We start from the raw sequence: 26210 nt of genomic DNA on the forward strand, positions 1-26210 counted from the left end.
AAGAATACTTTTCAATAATTAGTGTTTCTAAGGTCCTGATGAATTTATGTAGATTCTCAGCTCACCGATTTGGTATTTACAGTTTTGTCGCAGTGACTTTAACCTGGTATGGCCTGCTTTTAACACTCAATCATTCTTGAAGAAGGTCAGGAAGATGCTGCGAAAATTTAAAGACATTGGGAATGTAAATTCTATTGGCATGCAAAGGATTTATTTTGTAGGTTGCAATGCCGGATTTATATCTTCTGTTCGTCGTTCCTGATGATTGACAAATTGCCTATTTCTGATGTGACATGCCATATCTACTTCCATTGGCTCTATGTCCAATTCACATCCGAAGAATTTAGGCAGCTGCAAATCGAGTTGTGAAGTAAAGCTATTGAATCCCATTGGACCCCAAATAGATGATTTTGAAATGGTAAATTTTTTCCAGTCCATAAAATTTCCCCAATCCAATAGATTTAGAACGCCTGAAAGAAATGTTTCTCAAATGGAGAACTGAGATTCAAAAATGTAGACGTCTCTTTGTAGGTCCTGGAATCTGGTCCCTCCTGCTGATCTATCCTGGCGCCAATGTATTGATCATCTTTAGAAGATCGTGATAGTTCATGCAGTACTCAGTCAATATTTTCTATGTGAGGGAAGATCCAGTGTCTCAAAATAGTTGGAAGTGAGCGAGATCTCCAAAAAGAGAATGTTTGCTAGTTTAGCATGTGCCAGACTCTTCAACGGCTTCCTTTTGCACCCAAAAAAGTTTTCAGACTTGCATGCATTATAACTTGCATTTTTTATTTAATAGGGTGTTTTGTTATAGTGCTTTATTGCAGTTTTGGCTTTTTGTAGCACTTTAAATATCAGTGATACTGTATGGGTTGGTTTTGAAACTTTGAAAGGCTGAATCAAACTTAGCTGGATTTGAACCTGTGATCTGAATGGTCGCACATTCTTCACAGTGTGTCCTTAACTCACAGAACAATCTTGCAGTTTAAAGCATATGGTACAAGGCGAAGCGCAGGGATGCTGGCTCTGGCCCAGGACTTTAACACCAGGTACTAATGCCATTATTCAGTGATAATTAAGGCAGCATTATAAATGGGCTCTAAGGGCCAGATGTAGCTCGCCAATTACCGGTCAGTAACGGCCGATTTCGGCCGTTACCGACCGGTATTTGGGAATTGACATGTAGGGGGCATTTATTTACAGAATCGGTATATTTACCGATTCGGTAAATTTACAGAATCGGTAAAATACCGAATCGGTAAATTTACCGATTCTGTAAATCAATATGTTGGTGGCACTGTAATCAGTGCCATAGGCCCTTACCGAATCGTTATTTCCCATGGAATACTATTCCATGGTAAATAACGAATTCCAGTGTACATGCACATCTGTGCATGTACACCTGTGCCATGTGGCACGGCATGTATGTGTGTCACATGGCACACAAGCCCGAAACAGGGGTGCAACAGGGTGTCAAAGTGACACCCTGTCCCCCTTGTAAAATCGGTAATTTTACCGATTCGGTAATTACCGAATCGGTATTTGCTATTGAATCCTATGGGCTTCAAGGCCCATAGGAATCAATGGCAAATACCGATTCGGTAATTACCGAATCGGTAATTACCGAATCTTACAGATTCGGTATTTTTACCGAATTATTTACCTACATAGCAATTACCGAATTGTAAATACCGAATCGGTAAAATTCGGTATTTACCATTCGGTAAATTGCTATTACCTACATCTGGGCCTAAATTCTTATAGGGCCGGGAAAGGGAGATATCAGATCATTCCAAATTACACGTCCATTCTAGCTTTGCAAGATCAGGTCTTTCTCCAAGAAACACTGATTGCTGAGAGCATGGGAAGTCTCCAAGGAAATACCTGACAAAAAGTAGGATTAACCAGGGGAATCCCGTTCAGAATTCCAGATTTCATTGGTAATTTCTCATTTCTAAGTGGCCCAATCCTCTCTTGACTTGAGAGCATGGCATTGACTCCCCCTTGAGACGAGAATCAAATTAAAGTTGGCATCTAAGGTCCTTCACGTAGATCAGTGAAACTAGAGCTGTCCTCCCTCATTCCTTCTCTTCGTGGTCCTTTTATATTAAGCTCTCTGCCGGAAGAATGGAGATGCATCAAAGACTGTCCCGGAAAAAACCGAAAAACTCACGTGTTTGTATATTATTTCTACTAGTAACACTACTCTTTAATTTCCCCCAATTGCCCCCATTCCCTGTAGCCGTCCTTCCATATCACTTGCTTCCTCATTCACCCTCCGAAATGTCATCCTTTCTTTTCAACCCTTGCTCATCCTGTCCACTTTAAAGATCTTCCTCCTCTTCTTTGTCCCTTAATCGACCCCTTGTGACCTACTGGTCAACCCACCTTCATCCCTCATCACGTCTCCATCTGTCCTGCCCCCTTTCCATTCCTGTTTTTGTCACCAATCAGCTGTCAGCAGCTCAGGTGTCTTCCATACTTATTAGTTTTTGTTTAAGGTCTCTAGCTGTTTCAGGGTTCCTCTAAAGCGCACTAACTCCAATTTGGTAGAGCTGTGCTTTATAAATGTGTAAAATAATTAAATGGATGGTTGACGAAAAGCCTATTCTCTGTACAGTGTTCATGACTAATGTCTTGACTGCGCCAGACCTAAGCGATACCAAAGGGGATGATGGACGGAGCGTTTGGGGTGGTGGAGTTGACTGGCCTCCAGTTGACTGGGGGCGAGTGTTTGATTTGCTCAAGCGCTCCGTCCATCATCCCCTTTGGTAGCGCCAGACCTAAAGCACTTCTTTTGGATGAAAGCGGACTCTTGCTTCGTCCCCCTCTTTTATGCTATAAGAAGGTGTTACCTCCACTGCCTTTGAGGTGCGTTTCCGAGTAACACAATACAGGCGAGGTTGAGTTCCTCTGTGCATTTTAAAAAGTATATATTTGGGAAAATAGTCACTTTCAGTTTCGACCCATGAGTTGGAATGGGCAGGTTAAAGGTTGTATCTTCACCTGTTCTCCTAGTTTTAAAACGGTCTTTGAGGGAGATTATTTTCCTTGAAAATCGTCTGAGATGGGGAGGGGGCGGGATAGACCCTTTTCCCTGTTATGTAAGATGACACATTTCAAGGTCCAGGTATTCATGAAAATTGCAAACGAGAAGAAATCGTATCGTACCTAAACACCAAAACAAGTGGAATAGTTTAGTGAAGGACTCCGTCAGGTCGAGGTGAATACAGTGGACGTATTACAAATGATTTAAACTAATATATTTCAAAAATTGGTCATGGTTTTATTTGGGGGCGGGGGAATTTGCAGTCAGAATGTAAAGTTGTTTTTTGTGTGTAAATTTTGTTTTTACATATTTGTATTCACAGGCCTTCTGAGCTCACACATCTGTACTTCAAAGAACATCTGGCAAGATGTAGGCAGCACATCCTTCACCTGCCGTCTCCTGCGCTTCCTTCACCCGATTCGGCTTGGTGCCCAAAAAGGCCAAGGAGCAGACTGGCCTCAAAATAAAGTAAGTGGAGGTCAAACGACTTTTAAGCATTTGTTTCCTTCCATAATGAATGCAAGAGGACTTAAGATATGTTGAGTAACTTAATGGTGACAAAATATGCATGCATTAATTGACTAAGTAAGCCTGGCCTTTTTATAATGAAAAGCTGTCGTGTTCTGAGCATAAAGATGTCTACTATGAATGGTTGTGGGACTATTGTAGTGATTGATGTAGGAGGGAGGCACAGTTCTGGAGAGTTTTAGTGAGGTTCTGTAGAGTGCAAGAGTGGTGGTGTGGAATGGTACTGTGGTGCATGGGTGTGTGATAGTTGAATGTTGGGAGTCGTGTGGTAAGGTGATGGGAATTGGCAGTGTTGCTGGAGAGGAGTGTCCGCCCCCCTGGGGGAGGGGTTATAGGAGGGATACCAGCAGTAGTTTGGTGGTATTTTGTTGTGAAAGGACAGCAGTGTTGGAGGATGGCAGTGTGGTTTGTTATGCTATGTTACTAGTTCTTATAGAGCACGACTGTTGCCCTGTGGTGTATTCTTGTGCTAATCGATTTTGAATCATGATCTACCACTGGCATACTACATAAACAAGCTAGTTTTTAGAGCGTTCCTAAATGGAAAATACCAAGAGTTGGATTTCAAGAGAGGTGTCCAGGATATTTGGCAGTCAGATAAGTAAAAACTCTGCTCTGATATAACCTAAAACGGAGACAGTTAAGGTTATGTTCTAATGCAGAATGAAGAGGCTAAATCGGATGATATTCATGAATTTTGTCCTGCAGATTAATAGTTGCCTTTTTTTACACACCACTTGGTGTATCAAACATAATGCCTAAAATCTGATTCTTTTATCCACTGGGAGCCAATGAAGTGCCCGTTTGTACGTGGCGATATGGGACTGTGTTTTCAGATTGAATATAACACAAGCTGCTAATTTCTGGATCAGTTGGAGATTCTTGATCTCTGTTTAGGAAACCCCCAAGGAAAGACTATTAAAATAGTTGATGCTGGATAGAGTTAGTTCTTGAGCTGCAAGCGTCAGGCCCTGAAGCGGAGGATGAGAAACATTTTCTTCAGCATTTTTAGATGGAAAAAGCAGTTAGATAGTATGTTATTAATTTGCTGATGAAATGCAGCCTGTCATCTAATTAAACCCCTAAATGTGTAGCCACAGATTTAGGGGTAAGAATGGGACCAACATCTGAAAACAACCAAGTGTCCAACCAAATCTATTTGTCCTTCCTTAAAACCAGTACCTCTGTCTTACTGGTGAGGAGTTTCAGCAAGTTCTTCACCATTCAGTTCACTGGCTGTGCTAAACTTTCAATGACATACAGGCCTGGTTCTGTTCTCTGTCAAGCCACATGAAAAGCTGGGTATCATCAACTTACATCATCAGTTGATACCCAATGGAATTTACATATTTCAACAACAAAATGTATGCATATATTAAAAAGAGTCTGGCTCAATAATGAGCCCTGAGACACTTACAACATAATAGGGAAACTTTCTGACATCAAGGAGGCAAATTTTACTCTCTGGTAATGATCACTGAGATGAGCCCACCACTGTAAGGCAAGGTGGCCCTGCATACCAATCTCACTCATTCCAGCTAAACAGATTGTGGGGGAGATGGTGTTGAAGATGGCGGATTAGTGTCAGTGTAACCAGCCATGAAGAAGCATCATTGACTCCAGGCAGCAGTGAACATCATTGGTTCACCATGAAGCAACAAGTGGTCAAAGTTGCCTCTACTTGTTTTGTCATCCTAAAGTGGCTCAGGAAGATCATATGGATGCTCACTCAATCAACACAAAAAACCGTAATCCAAGCCCTAATAAAATCCAGACTAGATTACGGTAACGCCCTATACCTGGGCGCTAGCAGGGAAGTTATGCGTAAACTTTAGGTCGTACAAAACGCTGCGGCTAGGCTACTCTGCAAACTGCCAAATAAATCTTCCACCTCAGCCTCCCTTTGAAATCTCCACTGGCTCCGAGTCGAAAATCGCACTAAATTCAAAGCCCTATGTTACATGCACAGAATCAACTCCGGCACTGCTCCCTTATACCTCAAAACCCTGGTACACCAATATTGCCCTCCCAGTCTCCTCCGCTCTTCCAATCAGCATAAGTTTCAAGTACGTAGGATAAAGCGAGCCAGAATGGGCGGACGCTCCTTCTCATATCTGGCTCCATCCCTCTGGAATTCTCTCCCCCTCCACCTTCACACGGAACCCAACTACCTTAAATTCCGTAATGATTTAAAAACCTGGCTGTTTAATCAATAGTCTTTTATGTCCCAGATCCTGTTTTTTTTCCCTTCACTCTTTATGTCCCTAGCACCGGGAAACCTTCGGGTAGCTGCGCGCTCTACAAATATAATAATAATAATATTAATAATAATTGGTGCTAAGCATCAATGGCACTCAATAACACCAGCATAAATGGCACTAATGGCCCCATGCAGTAATGAACATCTGTGGCGCAAAGCTGTAACGATGCTCATTAGTGGCCCCACAGTGTTTGTATCCAGGAGCTTGATAACCTTGGCTGGTTAGCTTTTTGGGAAAAAAGTACTTGGCACCAGGCCCCTACACACCGACTGGTCCATAAGTAATGACAAAACAGGCAGACTTGTGGGGGTGGGGTCCTTTAAAGGGGGAGCACACACTCAGATAATGGGAGACGATAATTGGTGGAGTGACAATGATTTGGATTCCAATTTGGGTTAAATCGTTGAGCTGACCGAAAACAGTGAAGAGTAAATTAAAGTTAGGGTTTGAAGGGGTGTATGATCCTTACTATTGACACATTCCTGTTCAAGGAGGTTGTATCGATGGGCTTTTTGCCTTGAAGAATGGGAGACCACTGACTTGTTCAATTCATGTAGTTATTTAGTAGATCAAGGAAAGTACCATGAGATATCGTAATTTATTATATTTTTAAGGTTTTTAGATTTTTATGTATTTGATCCACGTCTAGATGTTCTCATTTCTGTTGCATTTTTCCCCTGTTGTTTTTAATATTTTTCAAGGCATATGTTGTTGAAATGATACCAGTGGTTACGTCATGTAAGCTATGTTCTATTAGGGGATGTCTTCAGTTAATTCATGTAAGGAGCCTCATCCGTCACATATTTACTGCGATCTGTTGTAGTCCCTGGTCACTAGTGATACTCTATACGTCAAAAATCTTTCTATGTCCATCAGTTGCACACTTTTTTTTGCTTGTTATAACCAATGTTTACGAATTTTCGTAATTTTGTGCGACTCCCTCATAAGTGTTTTGTCTCAGAACACCGTTCAATAATTCAACATGGATGAGGGCAGAGGTACTACCCCCGATTTTGAGGTGTGCACACTTTTCCTCGGACCAGCAACGGTCCTGTTCTTTAAATCCTCATTATTCAGTGAAATAATCCATGAATGCTTTTTCCTTTATAGCATCTTTATATGCAATGTTTTTAATGATAGTTTCTCATTAAACTCGTTTTTCCAAATATTAGCAGATTTCATTTTTTTAAACACATTTCACATCAACCCAATGCATTTCGGGTACAGATGGACCCTTCGTCGGGGGTCTCTATGGAAAGAGCAAAAGACAAATTTGAGCCCAAAGCTATGTTCACAATTATACATAAACCAATTTCACTGCGAAGTAAACCAATACAGAAGGTCACATGGAACAAACGTAATTACCCATCCATAATTCAAAAAGTATAACTCCATGTCTCGTACATTATCTGCATATTGTATCAATGGCACTCAAGGGTTACACTCCCTGCTTTACTAAAAAATCCTATCTACATAATTGCTCTAAAGCAAATAACGATGCAATTATACATTTCACGGTTGTTTTCAAATCGGAACGACCAACGTTCCGTGCCAGTTACTTACGGAAATGCTATCTTTCAAACCGCCTCTTCTTTCCTCCAATGACTGCCTGGTTAGGATCACGTACATGATTCTGTCTTTATATCTATTCTTATTGGCTGGCTTCCCGGTCACATGATTACCACAGTTTCAAAATATCGGCATTTACATGTCTTATGAATCAGCTAATATACTCATAAGTTTCGTGTCAGTTACTTCCAGAAGTGCGCCGTTGCATACCACAGCTAAAAAACCCGCACATGATTCTATCATTATTTACCTTGCTCATTGGCTAGTAACGCGGTCACATGACCGCCAAAGTTGAAAGTATTACGTGTAAGAATTTGACATTTACATGACTAGTAAGCCAGCAAAAAATATATAATACATTCAGCCTCTTTCATAAGAACCAGTGTATGTAAACGTATGGTGACGAATACCTCAAGTCACGGTCGTAATATGTCGGCCATATTGAAATGGAATATAACCACAATACTCAATGCATACTATTATGATCAGTGACTTGTGAGTTTATACGTGTCAGACATATTGAAATGGAGTGTGCCCAAGATAATCAATCTTTATGTCCAAATTTGAGAGCGATTATATATTGGACAACCCAGATTGGAAAATAGGACTGTTGGTCTATAAACGCTACATAGACGACATTTTTATTATGTGGAGAGGCAAGAAAGAAGAAAGAAGAACTGGAAGTAAACATCGAGAGATTGAATGTGATACATGAAAGAATCAAGTTTACACATGAGATTGAGCAGCATCAATTATCTTTTTTGGATGTAAAAGTGTCCATAAAACATGGTCAAATATGCACGAACGTGCATATAAAAGAAACGGACCGCAACAGCGGATTACATTATTCAAGCTTTCATCATCAAGCTTTGAAGCGGCATCTACCAATATCTCAATTTATCCGCTACAAAAGGATCACATCGGATGCCATGGATGCTTCTGACATTATCGACAGACAGATCAAAAAATATGAAAAAAGAGGATATCCAAACAAACTATTACAAGAGTCAAAAACCAAAGTCATGGCCATGACAAGAGAGTCTCTACTTACAAAAAAAGATAAAACTGACCAAAAACTCACAGTGTGTGTTCTTAAACACTCCATGCAGTCATCACAAATCACCAACATCATGAGGAAACATTGGGCTATCATCACTCAAGAACCTGATCTCCAACCTTTGTTTGCAGAACGGATAACATTTGCCTACAACAGATCAAAGAATCTAAAAGAATTGTTGAAGCGAAAAGAAAAGAATTCAAATAAGACAATCTATAAAGGAATGCGCAAATGTGAGAACTGCACACACTGCAATAATGTAATAATAGGATCGTCCTTCACACATCCCAGAACTGGAAAAATAATTCCACTAAAACATTCAAGCACGTGCGATACCAAAGGAGTGATTTATGGTATTAAATGTCCTTGTGGTAAATTATACGTTGGGCAAACAGAACGTAAGATTAAGGTAAGAATCACAGAACATAAGAGCAATATTCGGCAAAAGAATTTGAAATCTACAGTGGCAGCACACTGGGCAGAAACAGGACATAATATTTCCCAGTTACGCTTTACCATACTAGAAGTGGTTGAAGCACGCCCAGACTTGGACACACACAAAATGAGACTCAGATCAGAATATTTTTGGATAAAAAAGATGGGGAGTCTTCAGCCAGATGGGCTTAATGACAGACTGGAACTAGCATGTTTTTTTATAAATCATGAGAAAGACATTTGATTTGTCCTGTTATAGCCTCGGTGAACAGTGTCAACCCGGGGCTATTTTGAAATTATAGCATAACTCACTAGTCACTGATCATGATAGTACGCATTGAGTATCGTGGGCACACTCCATTTCAATATGTCTGACACGTATAAACTCACAAGTCACTGATCATAATAGTATGCATTGAGTATTGTGGTTATATTCCATTTCAATATGGCCGACATATTACGACCGTGACTTGAGGTATTCGTCACCATACGTTTACATACACTGGTTCTTATGAAAGAGGCTGAATGTATTATATATTTTTTGCTGGCTTACTAGTCATGTAAATGTCAAATTCTTACACGTAATACTTTCAACTTTGGCGGTCATGTGACCGCGTTACTAGCCAATGAGCAAGGTAAATAATGATAGAATCATGTGCGGGGTTTTTTAGCTGTGGTATGCAACGGCGCACTTCTGGAAGTAACTGACACGAAACTTATGAGTATATTAGCTGATTCATAAGACATGTAAATGCCGATATTTTGAAACTGTGGTAATCATGTGACCGGGAAGCCAGCCAATAAGAATAGATATAAAGACAGAATCATGTACGTGATCCTAACCAGGCAGTCATTGGAGGAAAGAAGAGGCGGTTTGAAAGATAGCATTTCCGTAAGTAACTGGCACGGAACGTTGGTCGTTCCGATTTGAAAACAACCGTGAAATGTATAATTGCATCGTTATTTGCTTTAGAGCAATTATGTAGATAGGATTTTTTAGTAAAGCAGGGAGTGTAACCCTTGAGTGCCATTGATACAATATGCAGATAATGTACGAGACATGGAGTTATACTTTTTGAATTATGGATGGGTAATTACGTTTGTTCCATGTGACCTTCTGTATTGGTTTACTTCGCAGTGAAATTGGTTTATGTATAATTGTGAACATAGCTTTGGGCTCAAATTTGTCTTTTGCTCTTTCCATAGAGACCCCCGACAAAGGGTCCATCTGTACCCGAAATGCATTGGGTTGATGTGAAATGTGTTTAAAAAAATGAAATCTGCTAATATTTGGACAAACGAGTTTAATGAGAAACTATCATTAAAAACATTGCATATAAAGATGATATAAAGGAAAAAGCATTCATGGATTATTTCACTGAATAATGATGATTTAAAGAACAGGACCGTTGCTGGTCCGAGGAAAAGTGTGCACACCTCAAAATCGGGGGTAGTACCTCTGCCCTCATCCATGTTGAACTCTATACGTCAAGCCATATTGGAGTTCCAATACAGCTTGATGGATATCACTAGGGCCTTGAAAGAGCTACAGGCTTGCAAGCCAAAAAAAAGGGTGAAACACGTGTTGTCTGGTGTGTTTGAATACAAGTTATTCTAAGTTGGAAGAATCACTTCTGGAACCAACAAACAAACTACTTCGATATAACCAAATGGATTCTTTTGATCAATTACGATCTCTCATGGTACTTGAATTGATCTACTAAATAAATTAAAGTTAGGTTACGTTTTTTGGTATTCATGTATTTGACTGAAATTGTTCCATACAAATATTAAAAACAACAGGGAAAAGATACAACAGCGATGGAAGGGCCATAAATCCCTTGTAGCCATAGCAGCAGTCTGTGCCAACAAAGTAATCAATCCTTGTGTAGCCTGTGGTGCTGATAAAACTTTCGACGCCCCGCCCTACTTCGGGGTCAACAAAGCAGTTGGAGCTGACCAAACGTATGGCATCGACGCAGCAAACCCAGTCGGAACCAAGCCATAAGCCGACTCTGAAGAAACCATCGGAGTAGAGCCATACATTGACTCCAAAGAAACCATCGGCATCAACGGCATCGACATCTCACACTCTAGTAGAGCACAGGAAAAAAACACTGATAAGGGCAAGATGCCCAAGAAAAGTAAAACCATCCACTACGGATTCGAACTAATGACTAAAAAACATTTACTGGAACAGGAATATTTGCCCGAGATGGTCTCCAAATGGAAAAGGCTAGACCTTGAACTGCCACAGCCTCTTCCAAAGAAGAAGAGTATGGAGCGTAAGGCCGCTAGCCTTATGCCACTTAACATTACACCACCTCCACAACCTTTATCTACATCATCCGCACATTCAGATGATGCAGACAGGTCATTATTCCCATGACACAGAGTCACCGGGAGTCCCTGCACAAAGCCCAGACCCTTTGGATGCATAGGATGTAGTGCTGCCAGTAGCAGCTAAAGCATCACCGCCCAACGATACTTCCTCCTATCATAGTGTCATTCAGCGTGCTTCATGCTACGGAGGAAGAAACCAACTTCTTAGTCAAGACACTCTCCAAGACAGAGCGCTCCGTTCATTACTTACCAAATTCGAAAGGGTCATTTGGGTTAGCTTAAATGTGAAATTTTGCTTTTTAATTTTTTTTTCTTTGCAGGGAAATACTTTTCCATGTGAAAACTTCACTTTTGTCACTTTCTCTTGTAAACAATGGTGTTCCAAACCCCATATTCAGCACCACTTACACCCGAGTTGTCGTGGCATGCGTTTAGAAAGGCAAGGCAGTCTAGGAAAGACAAAGTAAAAGTAAGATATAGCAACGTCGGTACAAGTTTGTTCTAACCTTTTTCATTTCCGACTACTGTGACAGTCTGCCAGGAACTCCAGCTCGCGTACCACCGAAGGGCCTGGTACCAAGATGCTTCAGGACATCCCCCAGATTCAACTTGCCATACTAGGTAGATTCCAAGTTTTAACATCTGAAAAGGGAGAATAACAGGCAAAGAGGGATTACCACACGTCTTTCTGTATGTTTACCCTAAATTCCACCCTGTTTTCTGGCCATATTTCAAGCTGCTTTTTGCAGATGAATATGTCCCCATAAATACCAGACACTTGGAATCCTGTTTGCGCAGGAGTTCTCAGCCAGAACAGGATTACCAGGCAAATATAAATCGGCTCTTATAAGTAACCTCTTCGTCAAGCAAGAGCTTGTTTTCTGCGGCTAGAAGTGAATATGGAGTAGAGGGCGGTGGGTGCTGGTGATAAGAGAGTAAAACTCCACAGGGCCTAACTTTGTGACTCGAAATGTGGATTTTTTGTCCATAGCTGCTGCGCTTCCGCATGCAACACAGTGTTTTTCCCAGCTTCCTTATTAATAATACCCACCTCCCTGTACACCAACAATATTCACTGCTAGGTGCACAAAACTTACCCTTGCTTGATGCTGTCTTCTTCAGGAGGAACCACTTTTTTCCTTCTTTATATCAATTAAAGTTCTATCAGGTATGTTTGTGCGCCTTTTTTTAACCTACAACAAACCTAAACAGTTAGGCGTTTGTTGGTTTTTCCCACAATTCTTTTAAAACCGTACGTCACCTTGAAGCCACTTGAGAATCCTAACTTGAATAGTCTATCCGGTATTCTTTAGACTTGCTAAATACAAGCATGAAAGACTAGAGGTCCGAAACAGGTAAAAAAAAATGATTTACTTCTCCCGCTAAATGTAGTTTTTTGTTCCCCCCCCCCCAGTATTCCCAGTAGAATGCCTGGTAAGCTGCACGAGGTGCATACTTCCTGGTGTACTGCTGGGTAAGTCATGTAAATCACGCCTCTCACAGGCTCCTGTTCCACCCTGTGGTAAAGTCTACATACCGCAGATTTAGGTACGGGAAATAGAGACCTGGACAAATGCCCATTTGTTAGATCTCGCCTAACGACGCATCGCATGCGCTGCTCGCCTTGGCGAGATCTATTGTTGTGGGTTTAGCTTCCAAAGGGGGACAGGAGATGTGTACAAGCCCGGACAGCCGATGTGCACATGTACCATGCGCCCAGACAGGAGAAGTGCACCACGCACTGCTCACTCTGGTAGGCAGGTACAAGGCTGTGCAGACACACTCCCCGCTGAGGCCAGACCCATTGCCCGCCCCAGCAGAAGGAAGCCCAGCGCGCCCCTGCGCTCGCACATGGCCCTGCATTCGCGGATCGCTGAGCTGAGGCTGTTTTCTTCATTAACACCAATGCATCACCTGATACACGCCTCCATTAATCTCCAATCCGCTTAAAAAAATATATCTAGCATTACACCCCGCGGACAGAGAACTGCACTGTTTGTTTCCCCATGACGCCGCCACCAATTGTGGATCAAAAGAAAAAAATATATGTTTCCAATTTTACACCACCTCAACGTATTCAACGGTATTCATTCTTTGTAAGGAACAACAATGATATCCACATTTACGACACTCATGCCTGTGTCTCACTAACTAACATTTTGAAAATGCACACATGTTGAAGAGTTGGTTTTCTTTTATACCCCTTCCTGGGAGGGCGTTGCATGTGTTTCTGTAAAGAGCATAGTTTCATTGCAGGTGTGGAATGAATGTCTCCTCCATACAGGTAATTAACAGTAAGAACAGGCTTATAGATGTTCAATTTGCCACACCTTGTAGGGGGTTGGTTGCTGCTTTCCACTCAGATGATATTCCAATGCCACATCACCTGTTCACGTCCCACTGCAGCCAAGCATTTGCAATGCAATAGGTCTTGCATTTAGTCGAGTTTAAGCTACTGGCATTGTAAATGACAATGCCTTTGATTTAAAAAAAAAAAAAACTAAACATAAGTAAAAGGCGTTGTCATTTACAATGCCAGTAGCCTAAACTCGCATAAATGAGACCCATTGCATTGCAAATGCTTGTTTTTTCGTTTTTCTGGGGGAAACCTTTTTCCCCGTGGAGAAAGCTCTGTCATTGGATCCCCCCTTCAAAATCTAGAGGTGATTTGTCTCTTTTCCCATCCTGGAGTGGAAGTTAATCCAGCCCTTGCTTGGAATACATTTCCAGTCATTTCTCGAATGAGAAGGTTCACATTGGAGTTCATGAACACCGTCAAACATGCATATTTGTGAACGTTCACAAACATACACGGCAAACCGCGCTTTAGCTCACTTCCCACACCTCAATGGGATTTATTACCATGTTTTTCTCTGCATTCTTGGCTGATAAATCCACAGTAGTAAATCTGTTTACGCCTGCCCGGAATTCTTTTGTGAATTTCTGGGAGGTGTAAATCGAGGTAGTTTGATCATAAACATGCGTTTATGGCGAAAAATAAAATACCACTGTGAACCATGCCAGTTGTTATCAGTAGTTTTAGAAACATAGCTGGTTGGTTTCTCTTGATTGCTCAAAAAGTTTTCTAATGTCTGGACGCTCTATTTCAGCTATACCTATTAATTTACTCTATTGCTAAAAAAAAATGTGTGTGCTTTACCGTTGTCCTGTGACTATGGTGCACTCTGCTGGCACGTTAAACATTAAATGGAAACATGCCTTGGCTCTGAACCTCCTAAGACTTATTGAAAAAAAGTATCATCCCTGAACCTTTAACGTCTTAATGACTTTGTTTTGCCCAGCACATCACATATTTAATTCTCCGGTGTTTGCCCTCGTATACTGTAAGCATACTTTTCATGTTAAGAACACTTGCAATCCCATCTTTGATCTTTTGCTAAGTTGTAACTCCGACGTGACTTGCAACATCCTTTCACTGTATGGTAAAGAGGGTAATTTATTCCTTATAATTAGGGCTCCCGGTTTTATGGTATTTTTTTTTTAACATTTCCGTCTGTATTCATCCATATTTATTTTTTGGCCATCTTATTTGTATTTATCCATATTTATTTTGCTTCCTAAGAATAAACAGTCTTAAAATGGTAAATATCCACATTTATTTAACTGTTAAACATGCACTCGTACTTCGATGCCTGTCGAGTTTTAGCAAATTAAGCAGACAAATATAACAAAACACTACACCCACATGTATATATTGCATTATATACAAATATATGTTAACTAATGCCCGTATTTAAGGAAATCTCATCCTGTTTTTTAACTCAACATGCTTTTTATCTGCTCCGCTGTTGGCCTGGTATTCATGAAGGACAGCATGGAAAGTCCCTCACAAGGAGCACTATTTTCTGTATTTATCCGCTTTTAAATATAAATATAGGCAGAAAACATATTGTTTTCTGTCTGTATTTATCTGTAAAAATCAGTAAAAACGGAAAACTGGGAGCCTTACTTATAATACATGGTCCATCTTTATCCTTCCCACAAACCGTTTAAATCCTGAGTGTCTTGCTGTATCATTTTCATTGCAGACATGAAGAGTAAAAGCAGATTAAGCACACCAAAAAGCAGTTAGTAGTTTTTGGAAAAAGATATGAAGATCAGTTTCATGCAAGTCAGATTAAAAAACTACTGGGGCTCAAATTATGTTTAAACAGATAATATATTTCATGTAAGGAGGTAAAGCGTGGACAAAAGCGAATATGTTGCCATAAACATGTCCTTTCTGTTGATCATCTTTTATTTACAAAAACACAGACCAGAAGACAGAGAAGTTAGTTCCTGTGTTCCTTGTTTAAAATGCAGCTGTAATTCGTCCATATGGAAAGCAGTTTAGAACTTGTCTACAATTTCATCATCCTTGTAAAACAAAAAAAAACTGTCATTTGGCTTCTATACTGCAGTTGGAATGTACATAACTGAAGGAGTTTCATAGCACCTATCTGAGCTCTGAAAGTGGGAGGGGGGGATGTTTATTCCAATAGAGACAATGATAATCCGGTTTTATACTAGGATTTAAGATTTACTTAAGTAGATTTTAGTACATTTAAGCTCCACCATATCTGCCAACACTTTCTCATTTTTTTATTTTTCTCAGTGTGCAAGGAAGTAAATAATGTTTTCTGTGTGTTGAAAGGTATATGTAGTTTCAGTATCTTCAGCGGGTTTTATCTCTGGTGTTGAGTGTTGCTCTGTCAGCTTGACCTTCACACCTAAAATAAGCTACTTTGTCCTCTTGTTTTGAGTGTAGAATTCTGCGTTTTGTTGTGGGAGGGACACAGAAGTGTTTTATTTTATCACTCTGTGCAGTGTTCGGTTTTGGTGAAGCTGCACAGTGTGTCGGACCTTGCCAGGGCTCTTACGGCCGCACTGACGCTCCCCTTTCTGTTCAACCTTTGGACTCTGATGACTAAAGTTTTTCAACCTGTGAATTCTTGAGATTACTACTAAAACCTTAAGGAAACAAAAAAGCACTGCGTTGGTTTTGAGGGTGCGGTTGGTAACCTAGACAAATTAGTTTGTAGTTCAGGTTATTGCGATTTCACCTCTAGCCACAAGTTAAAAAACGTTTCTTCTAAAATATTGTATTGCATTTGAACAGAAAAGCTGCGCAGCACAGCAGTAAATATTATTTTGCGCAGGTTTCCTTACTAAAATCATATGTTCTGTGGTCCGTAAAGGAGGGCAGGTCTCCAGCTGAGAGCAGGTTAATCAGAAAATAATACTCTGGGCATATAACTAAGATTCATATACTTTGTGTACACCAATTCTGTACTACAACTTAACCAGGGTTGTATTTTGAAGTGAAACACCCCACCTGTGAGTCATCAGTTGTATGGTGGTAGACCATACCAACAATAAGTAAGTTCCACCATCTGTGATACGTCTGGACTAACGAGGAGGCGGGTCATAACACGTTTCAGTATAAGTTGGAAATTACTCAACATGTCGACATCTGAAATGTTACTCCTGGGGTACAATCAACCAGACCCCGTCATGCATTTCATGCTCCTCGGTTGATAAGCGGCTGGACCCAACAATGTAGTGGTAATATTTGTGGGTTTACTGCATCTGACCACATATATGCTACTGTTGCCTTTTGCCACAAGATAAATGCGCCTCCTCGAATCCTGAAGGGTTGTGATAATTGGCTTTGAATGAACAATTTGAGATAAGTAGTTGTGTGGAGACCGTATGGAAAAGTGTCTTGCCAAACAGCACCAGCTCAGGGGGCCAGGGACAGACTCCTTCCAGTTTAGAGTTTAGAGCTACCACGGCTCTTTGTTTAGCCACTCATATTTAGGGAATCCACGTCGCCTCAAGTTCGCGTTTCCACCTCAGTTTTTTTCCTCTGCCCTTCTTTTACCATGCCATAGAGGGCATGGCCTCTGCGTCAGTGTAGTGTTGGTGTTCACAGCAGGCATGTAAGTTGATGACGTCCTTGCCTGGACATTGCCTTACCATTAAGGAGCATCAACCATGTTTCAATTGAGAGAACAAACTTAGCTGAAAGAAAGAAATCTATATTGTGGCACACTGACTAGAATAAGGCTGCGCGTCAACCAAGAGTTTAAGGTTCATTATCTTGTACCAGCTTGAAGTTATCTAACAAGAATATTATATACGTGTTGTCATCCTGGTTGCAACAAAACAAGATGCTTGTGGAAGTGCCTCCTTATCACGTTCCTGCTCTTAATCTCTATACAGCAGGGTACACATAACTGTCCACGATTACATCCTTTTCATAATGCGATGTTGCGTTTTAGTCTAATTTATAATCTATCATGGTTAATTGTATGTAATATTATAGCTTTAACAATCAATGTAGTATCTGTTTCTACTTAATTGCAATCTGGTGAGATATTTGAACAGCACTAAAGGCACTAAGAGTTTTCGCAAATATACTCATGGTGTGGAACAACATCTCATTTTTTAGCTCTGACATTGAATTTAGAGGTGTGGGCAGTTTGGTTAAGCCGCGGTGGCATCAGCTAGAGGCATACATCATACACGGATAAGCAGGTATAGCTGTTCTTCTTGTGGGTGTTGAGAATGAATGTACCCTTTCCTAGTCCAACACCAACCAAAATAAAGTTGGCATGCTGCCGCTTTAGGTGGCCGGTATCTTGCTCCTGATTTTGCTGCTTTCTGCAGTGGCTGACTTGTCGACCCGTCCTGCCCTGTCATTTTCAATATGACCATGTTTTTTCAGCATGGGACCAGTTGCTTCGTCTGTCACATAGTTGTATGACTCAATTCACTTTTAATGTTTTTAGCCTTGGGCCATCCGACCACCATCCCCACACACCTGGAGATGATTGAGGGAGATATTGCAGCTGTCATTCACCTGTTTCTTGCATAGGAGACAACCTCATACCCCACTCCACTGACAGTGCAGGCCTTCCCTGCAATGCTCTTTGGTTCCACAGCCCCACAATCGTGAACATGTATTAAATAATACAGAAATAGAGGACCATTCACTTTAGTAAGAATGTACAGAGTCTAAGAAGGAAGTAAATAGGTGTTGAACTGCGTTAGTGAAGACCCTAAGCTCTGTGGCCTTCCCATCACTGTGGCAGTAGCCCACCCTCACCAAAGAGCACCCTGGTTGAAACTAGATTTTTGGTCTGTGATATTCTAATTGTTGCGCAATAAGGATGCCCTGTAGCCAACTTCTTTTGTAACTATATGGGAGGAGGGTACCCATCACTAGCCACATTCTCCTCTGTGTTGACCACTTACATCGCCTCAGGGTTCCAGATAATCTCTTCTGAGCAAATTAAACATCACTAATCTAGTCTTCCTCAATTCTCCTTTCCGCTACCAGCACACCCTCCCTCACAGCTCCCACGTCTGCCTCCAGACTCCCTTCTCAACTAGTGTGAACATGAAATTAGCCTACATTGCTTGAATAACAGCAATGCGCCTTACCGCTGGTACCAAACATGTAGTCCACTTGTGCTAACACAAAATACTTTCCTCCGTGTTGCAACAAAATACATTTTCTGCTACAGCGGCTGGAAACTTTGTCCCAGTGAATGGCATATTCTTTAAAACGATGAGGCAAAAATGGTCACATTGTGTTGCACATTTGTTATTCCTTGTCAGTTATGAAGTTTCTCTTGTAGAATAGTGGCAAAATGGCCATTTTGCTTGGAGCAAGGAAGAGTATGTATTCTCACACCTAGGGTGCAAACTAGTGTGTCCCCAAGGCCAAGAAAGTTCCAAAGTATATCTATGTTTTCGGGAAGGGGGAGGGGTCTTGTTAAACCATTGGGCGTGTGCATGATTGAATGCATATCCAGCCTGACCCTCCCCACCACCCCCCCATTTTCGCTGTTGATTTGTACTTTGAATTTTTATATCCTGTGAGTGTTCTGTTTCCTTTTCTCCAACTAAAAAGATTTCTATTTAGTGAAATATGTTAAGCAGTTGGGGTTTAGGAGCCGGCATAAAAACAGATGGACCTCTGTTCAAGGTGTTGTAGGTACCTGTTGCTTCTTACCCCTCTTGCCACCCTTTAATTATTAGGACAGCCTTTTTCAGATTCAGGGCTTCTAATTGTAGAGCTTATTTCTATAGAGCACCAAATTGCCTCTTGTAGAAACTTGAGGCCAGTATCACAGCACTGACTGACTGAGTCATCCTGGCTGATTTACCTGTATCGGGCAAGACAGAGTAGAAAACACAATGCTCTCCTTGAGAGAGTAAACGGCTGCTTTATTAGGACATGTCTGAGGCCGAAACAATACAATATATATACACCTCATTGCATAATTGCCCCACTAATACGGAGTACATAACCTAACCCTATGCCATAGGGCACTAACGACAGACGTTCGCAACCACGGGCGGACGAAGTCTGTGGAACCCTCGCCACAACAAACGTTCTATTATATGGCCCTATCAGCGGGTACTATCAAAGCAGTGTCATGCCTGTACAGAGCGCTGTGCGCAGACGAACTACGACCACTGGAGAAACTTCGTCTCCAGTGGGAGGGAGAATTGGGTATACCCATACCGGCCAAAGAATGGGATAACAATATGGCTGGGACACCGAAAGTATCCAGAAACGCACACTTCAAATTGATTAAACTGTTATGTCATGCATAGGGCATACCTGACCCCCAAAAGCATAAGTAGATATTTTCAGGTGGCGGATGCGGCCTGCCAAAGGTGTGACACGCCCCAGGCCCACACACTGCATAAATTCTAGGATTGTCCCCAATTGCAGGAATTCTGGACACAAGTAAGGTCTTCAGTTAGGGAGGTCATAGTTAAAGAACTAACATGCACTCTGGCCCGCTGCCTACTGGGCTGGTATCCCCACTCGACTAAAACTAAGGTCACCAGCAGATTTCAAGATCTTGCATACATTCTGGCTAAACGGGAGATAACCAAGAACTGGAAGGCGAGAGGAGGCTCTGGGATAACAACCTGGCGTAAGGAACTCCTGAAGTGGGCGGGGTATGAAGGCCGAGTACTGATGCAGGAAGCCAAAAGAGGGCTAAGGTACATAGAGATAGCTAGAGCCTGGGAGACCCTGGTACGTGACCTAGAATACCCAGAACCAGAGTCCCCAGACGACGAGGGAGAAGCCGGATAAAAACTAATGCTCCTGACATAAACACGTCAAAAACAACAAATTGCATGTGCATAATTGACAACCGTCACGAGACTGCCGAACGTCATACTTAACTGACATCAACCCACCCTGCACGCACAACTAGGGAACTAATACTACACTTGCCCCAGGACGATGCGGGAGACTTACTAACAGGGTGACGTGAGGGAAGGGGGGGATGGATTTAGTTATTTTTGTCAATATATTGTTGCTTGAACATACCAGTCGATTATCTTTGTGGTAAAGGAAAAGAATATGAGTAAACAAACGTTAAATTAAACAAATTGCCTTGTGATTATGTACTAAGATGATGCAGAAGAGATAATAAAATGTGTTTACAAAAACAAAATAACCTAACCCTATGCCATCTTTAATCTACATATTATTAGGTTGCCTTTGAAGCTTGGAGGCCTTTTTTGTGATGTGACACATGGTCTAAAGGATGGCAGGTCAGATTGTAATTATGCACAGTATTTTTTTATATTTATCAACTGGTACCCACTGCATTGGTTTTTAGAGCTGAGGACTACTTTGCCTGGCCTAATTACAAAGAGGGTGTTTTGCACAATCCATTGGTGGCACAAAGAGAGAATCTTCCAATTCTAACTCCAATCTATTTCTACACCTAAAACGGAAGGGGCAAATTTGACAAATCAAGAGGCAGATTATAATTGTAAACCGTACCTACCCCCAATGCGACCGTCTCTTTAACGTCAAAATGAGCTACTTTTAACAAAAGGGGTTTTTGAAACATTGGCAGACAAGCTACATTGTTCACTTAATGCATTTCAGAATGATTCCACACCAACCAATGTGTCTGGTAGGGATTGGGGCTGGTGGTAATAGAAACATAGTTGCCTGTATTTACAGTCCTACATTTGAGTTTAATGATAAAATATATCAAGATCAAATTGAAAATGAACATGTGAAAACTTTAACTACATAGCCTATTTCAACTGGAATATTTGTAGTTTTACTTGCTTCACACGTTATTTGCTCGTTCACTTTTTGAGGTGCCTGAACAGAAGAGTAAAAGCTTAGAAATAGTTTTTAAAAAAATCTGTACATACTGCTTCATCCGGCTCTTCTGTCCTTTCTAAGCACAGGAAGTAGCAGGTGTCCGTGACAATCTAATGGTATCAATCTCGGAAGAGCAGAGGTCGGGAGTACCCTTGCTTGTGTCAAACGTGTGGCTTGCAGATCACTAGAGTGAGTTTCACTGATTCATCATGAACTTGTTTTGAGCCCATAACTAAAACCAGGGCTTTCAGTGGAGGGTTTCCAAGCGTGCTGCTGACTGGTCTTCGTTCGATGGCTTCTGTTTTTTGTTTGTTGCTTAAACCCATAGCATTGTACTGCAGCATCACACACTTTATAGCACGGTACCTGGCCATAAAAGTCCACCATCTTCAGAGCTTGCAGTTCTTTTTGTCCTGTGCCTCTTGCTGTTTTTATTTCTTTGAGTAACTCAGCATTTAGTTCACCAGAGCATCAGAAATTGAGCGGAAGGTATGCCTTAGGAGACTATGACAATAGGACTGTGGAGAATAGCTTGCCACAATATGGTGTTTCTATAGCGCTAGCCAGCCAAAACACAGCGGAGCGCTGTACGTGGTCAAAGATGAGCATAACGTCAATGAATAAGGAGCTGTAGCTGGGTTGAGTACGGTTCATGCATTGGGATGTAGTAGATAGGATAAGATAAAACTTTTATTATTTCTAGTTATTTAAACCCATATCAATCAGAGAAAATATAGCAGAAATCTTTGTTAAATGAAAAGGCGTACGTCATCAAAACGCGATACATAGTGCAGTTAGCAGTCCATTACAACTGTTCCCATCAATATACAATCATGATGTATTACATTTCTACCAAAGAATCAAATGGAGCGTTCAGATTAAAACAGTCAACAGAGAGAGCAATAAAAATGAAATTAAAGTTAGGTTAAAAGGATTTTAAAAATTTATAGAGAAGAAAATTAAGCACAACTTCTAGACTCCATCGGTGCCGAAAACTCCTGTGTGTGTGTACAATTATGCCAAGGAGTCTATCAACAATGGTCAGGTTACAACCTTTAACGGTGCGAGCTTATAGACTATCTGAATGACTAATAGGGCTTGGTAAATGTAAGCGTGCGTTGAAAAAGGGCCGGTTAGGCAAGGGACCGTGGTGCCATTAATGCCAGTGCGCCTAAGATGACATTTCGGACTAGAGTGCTTTGTGCAGTGCCGAGGGGTCTGTTGAGTCCACTCTACTCTCATCCTAGATCGAAAGCTCAGTTTCTCCACTGATCCTAGCCAGAGTGTCCTGGTAGGATTAGGGACTGGGAAGTACAGTGCCTGATGCAGCATTCAGATAGCCTCAGGCTTAAATGGTAGTTTTAGAGCTATGATCCGGTGACCTCTTTCGATATGCCCCTTTAGCTGTCTATAGACCTCCACTGCCCCTTTGATCCCTAGCCAGGGTGTCAAGGTAAGTCTACGCGTTGGTTAGTAAAGTGCATGGTGCAAAGTGCAATGACCTCAGGCTTAGGCAGCTGATCTGGGGGTAGGGTCTGATGACAGTGTTCAAATAGCCCCATTCACTGTCTGCGGTGCTCCTCTTCCCCACTGATCGTAGCCAGAATGGCATGGTAGGGCTGCAGGCTGGTAAGTAAAGTGCATCGTGCAAGGTGCAAAAGCTTCAGGCACTGGTAGCTGTTCTAGGGCTGGAGACTCTTGGCAGCTTTCAAGCTGCGCCATTGGCTATCTGCAAGGACCGAATTCAGCTGCTTTAGGACCGCCCTAAGATATTTCACGCATCTAACTGATTGCTGTGCATCGGCTCCAGTCATGCAAGCATGGATGGTCTGGTTACATTGGTTTATGCTGAGACGATGGAAAATAGGCATTAACCAGAAGCACCGTAGGCTTTTCGGACAGGGGCAAATACAAATAATATGCATCAAATATTCCTGTTTAAAATTACACAATCAGCAATTATGTTTAGAACAGTCTTTTAGGTCCCCCAAATGTATATGCTTTTAACAGTATTAGTCCACATCTGAGGCTTATTAGTTATTTTTTAAAGACCAATTTCCTGTGGCTGGCGAGATATGAGGCTTGCACCAGGTTTTGGTAAAGAGGCATGCAGAAGTCCGCCTGTGCCTTTCGTGCAAGGTCTTGCCTGTCGTCCTCTCCTGATGTTCTATTTACACATTTAGCTAAAACTTTAGAAATTGTCTTTGGTGGCAGATTTTTGTCCATGATGCCCTGCGCATTCAAAGATTCTATTATGCTCTGGAGTTGGGCAAATGGAACAATCGCTTGTAGCAACGGGTTTGAGCTTTGTCCAGCCATACTACAAGACTGTCTTTAAATATCAATGAGCCGTAGGTCAATGTTGGCATAAACTTGGCTTCGGCAACTTTACAGACGCCTGTAAGATCTGGGCCTCTCATCTTGCCACCAATTTCTTGAAGCTCATTATCATGGACAAGGCGCTATCTTTAAGATTTATAAAGCTGTCTTGCTGATGAACCATGCTGGTCAAAATGAATGCCCAAGTACTTGAGGGTTGGTACTAGTCCCAACTGTACGCCAACCATGACAAATTTCAATTTGTTGGCTCGTGATGCATTTAGTTCCACATACCATGACGTTAGTTTTGGAGTGATTAACTAAAAATGTGTTTTCCTTGCAGTATCGGGCTAGTGCATCCAAGGATAATTAAAGCCCCACTGCTGTATGATCAAATAATAGCGTATCAGCGGTGTATTGAAGGCAATAAACATAGGAGCCCACAAATTTAGGGGTAAATGCACAAGCTGCTGCTAGTGCATCATTTATATCAGCCAATAAAGATTAACTAGAAGCGGGGCTAAGAGGATCATACATACGATCTGGTCCAACACTGGTGTAAAATGAGTTTTACACTAGTGTCGGTCTAGATCTTATGTGTGGGGACCCTGTTTGTCGATGTTTTCATTCTCACCCAGGTTTTGGTGTGAAGACTGCTAGTGGCTCTCAGTACATTTTCTGGTATACGCCAGCTATGCGCTTTCTGCCATAGTCTCGCTCTGTCAACTTTGTCGATTGCAGTGATAAATTGATAGATGCTATGTACAGAAGGGGGCAACTTTGAAGGAAGCGGCCTCTATGAAGGAAGAAAGGGTGATCAAGTTGCCTTCAGTTCCATGGCCTCGCCTGAAGCCAGATTATGTGATGGGAATTAAGGCCTTGTTGTCCATCCATTCTTCTAATTTGTTGTTCAGAATGTTTGCAAAGCATTTTCTATCACTGTCAAGTAGGGCTATAAACCTAAAATGCTGGTAAATGGCTCAGACCTTTTTTGTGGATTGGAGTTAGTATGGAGACTCTCCAACTGTGTGGTACATCACTCGACTTGATGGAATGCTTAAAGAGAAGAATTAGTAGGGAGGCCCATTCCTGAATTGCAGATTTAAATATTTGGGTGGGAAGGCCATTGGGCCATGGGGGTGATATTTAAACCCTCGGAAGAGTGTTGCGGTCCGCCTGGAGAATTGTTACCATTACGCAGCGATTTTTCCTCTCTTGACTCTATTTAGTGGCTTGTTTCCCTGTAATACGTTGGAAAATATGGCTTAAGTCTTTTGATCTACTTTTGTCTGATATTTTTGTCTTTTATTGAGCTTTCTTAGATGTCTCCTGTTCTTCTTCGACAGCATATTTGCGAATGGATTACCGTTGTTTGAGCTTAAACATTCTTTGGCTGAGAAATTTGCTACTCCCTCTATAGCTGGGGGTGCCGAGATTTGGAGGTTTGCAGGAGACAGTCTTCTTGTGCCTTATCGGATGAAGGCTCAGTACTTGGTGGGGTGTAGGCTCAATACTTGGGTGAGGCGCTCCCATGCTGTTAATGTCCGCTGTTTACGGAGTACGTCTTTGCCTGAGGTTGAGCTTGCTTGCTTGCATTGCACTTGTTTACTAGCTCCAACATCCTCCCTTATAGCGTCACAATTTTGTCTAGAGGTAGAGAGCAGTAATCTGGTGAATGATTTGTCTGCCAGTTGCTGAGCTCGCCTAATGAGAGTTTAAATTCCCTAGTCGATTGACGATGGCTTGGACGCAGTTTGCCAGTGATTGTAGAATTATTATTTGGTTATCCAATTTATCTGTGTGCATGATGGCAGCCTCACCCATGGTTGTCAGTGTATTATCAATGGCAGGCTTCCAGGTCAGTGTGTTGACCCCTGGGACTTCATCCACCTTCAAAGAGTTGCTTCTCTGAAGGCCTTGGCCGGACTGATCTGGATAACCTTTCTTATCTATTGGACTGTTTCCAGAAGACATTGTGGCCTTGAAGGCTAGGAGACTGATGACTTGATGCCCGCCAGTGAATGCTTGGTCATAGGCACCCTCAGTTGCATCAGTCAGATGTTGATTCGCGCGTGGGGAGACGGCGGTCCGACTGTTCCTTTATATTGAAAATCTTATCATACTCGATATAGTGTTCTTTCAGCTTGGCGAGATGATGTCTTGTAGTCACTGGGACTGGAAGTGTAAATGACACGGGGTTTTGGGGCTTGGGGAAGCACTACGGTGGTCGCACAAGCGGAGCAGAGAATGTCTGTATCCCCCTTGGTCACAGGGATCAACGGTCACCCTCCTGTAGTTGAAGTTGGCAATTTCCGCTAGCAATGTCGAGGATTTTATAATTTTGGCTGGCATACAGCATGATAGAGGGTGCAAAATGTTCAGTGAAACTAGGCTTTTGCGGGGTGTCCTTTGTGTCAAATAATCCCAAAAAGGGTCTAAAGCACCCTGGGTCTGCAGATCGACTCTTTCATGCTTTGTAGTATTACC

General features: G+C 41.7%; 1 protein-coding gene across 2 annotated transcripts in view; it reads left to right on the top strand.

The window, feature by feature from the left end:
- Positions 1–26210, top strand: part of SERTAD2 (SERTA domain containing 2) — a 198339-nt gene that overhangs the window by 118246 nt on the left and 53883 nt on the right. Inside the window, exon 2 of one of the 2 annotated variants that reach the window (XM_078649417.1) lies at positions 3372–3517. The gene's annotated coding sequence lies outside the window, so the exon portion shown is untranslated. Of the gene's footprint in view, positions 1–3371; positions 3518–20774; positions 20834–26210 lie in introns of those variants that run through there. The other variant, XM_078649419.1, reaches the window with a different exon arrangement.

The sequence above is a fragment of the Lissotriton helveticus genome, chromosome 6, assembly GCF_964261635.1.
Source record: "Lissotriton helveticus chromosome 6, aLisHel1.1, whole genome shotgun sequence".
Classification (NCBI taxonomy): domain Eukaryota; kingdom Metazoa; phylum Chordata; class Amphibia; order Caudata; family Salamandridae; genus Lissotriton; species Lissotriton helveticus.